Source organism: Penaeus chinensis, chromosome 32, assembly GCF_019202785.1.
Source record: "Penaeus chinensis breed Huanghai No. 1 chromosome 32, ASM1920278v2, whole genome shotgun sequence".
In the NCBI taxonomy this organism is placed as follows: Eukaryota; Metazoa; Arthropoda; class Malacostraca; order Decapoda; family Penaeidae; genus Penaeus; species Penaeus chinensis.
In genome coordinates this window covers 21,277,195-21,280,360 of record NC_061850.1, presented here as the reverse complement: position 1 = coordinate 21,280,360, position 3,166 = coordinate 21,277,195, and the positions used below count along the sequence as shown (strand labels likewise).

General features: G+C 31.1%; 1 protein-coding gene across 2 annotated transcripts in view; it reads left to right on the top strand.

Annotated features, from left to right (window-relative positions):
- LOC125042356 (calcineurin subunit B type 2) overlaps nt 1-2,615 on the top strand; it is a 33,102-nt gene extending 30,487 nt beyond the window's left edge. For both annotated transcript variants that reach the window (XM_047637912.1, XM_047637911.1), the window contains one exon: nt 1-2,615. This exon is cut by the window's left edge and continues 1,209 nt beyond it. The gene's annotated coding sequence lies outside the window, so the exon portion shown is untranslated.
- The last annotated feature ends 551 nt before the right edge of the window (nt 2,616-3,166 follow it).

The window sequence follows — 3,166 nt, the reverse complement described above, 5'->3', positions numbered from 1 at the left end:
TTGATGTATGAAAAATCTTGGGTTGAATAATTGTAATGGCAACAACATTGTGTAAGGAGTTTCATGCTATACTTGTGAAAGAGAAAGGGAAAATGGAGGGCTAGATTTGACTTGATAAAGAATCACCTTGGGTTCTTAGTAGGCAAGAGCTGGTTTTATATAAACACATTAAATAGTAAATGTATTCTATTTTATTTTTTATCTATTACAAGTGTACACCTTCAGAATTTGGGCCAGATAGGGTTGTGTGTACAGACTGGCCTCATTTCTTCATCAGTTAGAGGCTAATAATAAATAGTTTCAAAATATTGTTGTTAGATGTATGTTTATGTACTTTCATATCATTTTTAAAGAAAGAAGTTACAGAGTAAGAATGAGGATGTAGCATGACCCTAGGCAATTAGAACTCCATCAACCTACGTGCAATACACCTGCTCAGGCAGAAGTCCTGTGCGCTGCTCTAGCTAGTCAATATTGCTCGGTCACTATATAGCATGAAAGCCGCCACAGGCTGTTCCTAACAGCTGTTATTGCAGAATATTTTCTAATGTTTCATGAAAAGCATTTGAGCCAGATCTGTTCATATTACACAGTATAGTACCCAGAAGCTAAGCGAGTAAAAAGTTTCTACATTTATATTAGCTGAGTGGGAGAAATAGACAGATGTATAAATTTATCACTCAAGAGTATATTGAACTTGAAATATAAAGATAGATGGTGTGTAACATGAACACAAGTTAATATGTAATGACCTCATTTTCAAGACAAAAAAAAAAAAAAAGAAAAAAAAGTTACCAATAGTTGTGTAATTATATATTGTTTAGGTCATAAATTGGTTGCCTTCCTATCAAGTTGAAAAATGGAAAATGTAGGTTATTGGGCTCAATGATGTTGATCTTAGAGTCTCTTGGCTTTCCCTCCATATATAGGACCATGTCTCTTGTAAATTTAAAACCATGCTTCTGGTGTTCTCTCTGTGAGAATTGCGAAGAGGAATGTTTTGTATATGAAATATTTTATCATGTCTAATTGTCAGGTATTTGTAAACTGTAGAAACCCTTTGTTTGTTCTAGTGTCATCAGAGATGTAAGAAATTGAATTTATTTCATATAAGCCAAATATGGCTGTATGTTGTCTAATGATTTATTAAAATTTCAAATAATACTCTTTATGTCAACCCCTTTGGAACAATGCCAGTGGCAAGATTGCTCAAGATGAAGGGAGTCTCAAGGAAAGCTTTTAGGTAGAGTGATCCTGTTGTACTTGTGTTATTTTTTCAATTCTTAAATCTTTTATGCTGACAATTTGAAAGTATCAGGAAGCATAATTTTTTAAAAAGTTGAATTCAAGATTATTTAAGTGATAAAATGTTTTGTCACAAGCACATGCCTCCCCCCCCCCCTCCCCACATTAAAACATACACACCTAAAATTATATGAAATTACATTACATTAAATCATATTAAATATTCTTAAAAGAAACAGTATATATTATAAGCACATCAGTGTTTGTACTCATTTATTTATGCACAGTTATATACGTACATCTGTATGAATACTACTGGTGTGTATACATATGAATAAAAGAAAAATGTATATTCATCTGTGTATGCTATGCATTTAAGTAGATAATGTATATATGTACTTTTTAAATCCCCCATTTCCTTGATATAATGACATATTTCATCTGTCAAACAAACCTTCATATGATCCTAGTGCAGGACTACTTACATTATCAGGAAAATCTGTTTACATACATCCCAAATATAGCAGGCAAAACCAGGTATGTCTGTTAGATACAGCATTGGCAATATTTTTTTTCTCCACTATATGATCGTCCTTGACAGCAACACATACTAGAGGTGATGAGGAAAGGTAGGTAGAAGCAAAAAGCCAATTGCAGTTATTCCAAAGGGGATTTATATTTATCTTATGCAGCATAGTATTGTTGTAAGTGTGCATGAGGGCTGAAAGGTAAATTTATAAAGTTGATTAGAACATTATTTTTATCATTATTTTCATTGATGTGAAGGATATTTGTCCTTGTTATTGAGACTATTGATGTTTATATCATTACTGGCTAGGATAAAAAAAAATGAATGACATGATAATCTAGAATAGTGCATATTATATTTATCTGCAAACTTTAATTATTTATTTGCAAGAAGTTCCCATTGTATGTAAGTTGGTTTTTTTTTAAATTATTACACAAAGCCACATCAGATACTTTTAAGAAATTGCATATGGCTGGTTAACTTTTTGATATTTAATGTTTTTGGTCACAAAGGAGGAGTGTTGAAACTGCAGGTTCCTTCTATCGCTCTTCCTTATGGGATTTTAGGGAATTTTTAAAATTTAATTAACTTACAAAGAGATACAAGATGTTGAGACAGAATGATGTTAAACCTGAAGGAAAGTGTTCATTTAATCTGCCTTTTGATATTTATCTTGAATCTACAGAAAAAGACTGCAAAAACTTTTGGTATTCTCAGGACTCAGTCAGTTTGGTCATAGTATGTTTTCAGATGTTACTTATTGTGTAATTGTGTGAGACTTGCAATGTTATTATCTTTTGACAGTGAATATTATTGAAATTTAAATAAAGAAGCAATTTATGATTTGACAAATATTTTTTTTACAAACCACACATGAGTAATTTGATGGGTCAGAGTATTTAGTGATTTGTATCTACTGTCCTATTGTCCTCAGTGTTTCTTCACTTGTCATCTTAAGCCTTCCTTGTTAATTCATCACACTTGTTGATAGAACTGATAAGCATGTACATACATATACATATATATATATATATATATATATATATATATATATATATATATATATATATATATAATACATACATACATACATACATACATACATATATACACTTTGGTAACATGCACACACAGCCAGTGAAATCTGACTGTACAAGGGTTGTTGGAAAGACTGAGTCTACCACAGCTTCTGGGTTATAAACATCACAGATTGTGTTAGTAACTAGAAAGAAGCCTTGAAAGTGGTGGTAATGAGATTTGTAAGTTTTCTGGAAATAACTTTAAAGAATTCAGATCATAGAGTAAGAATTTTATTTATTTTAAATGAATGTGTGTTCCAGATATTACTTGAATTTCCTTATTTTTTAAGTAAGGTTGTAAAGAAATTTGGTT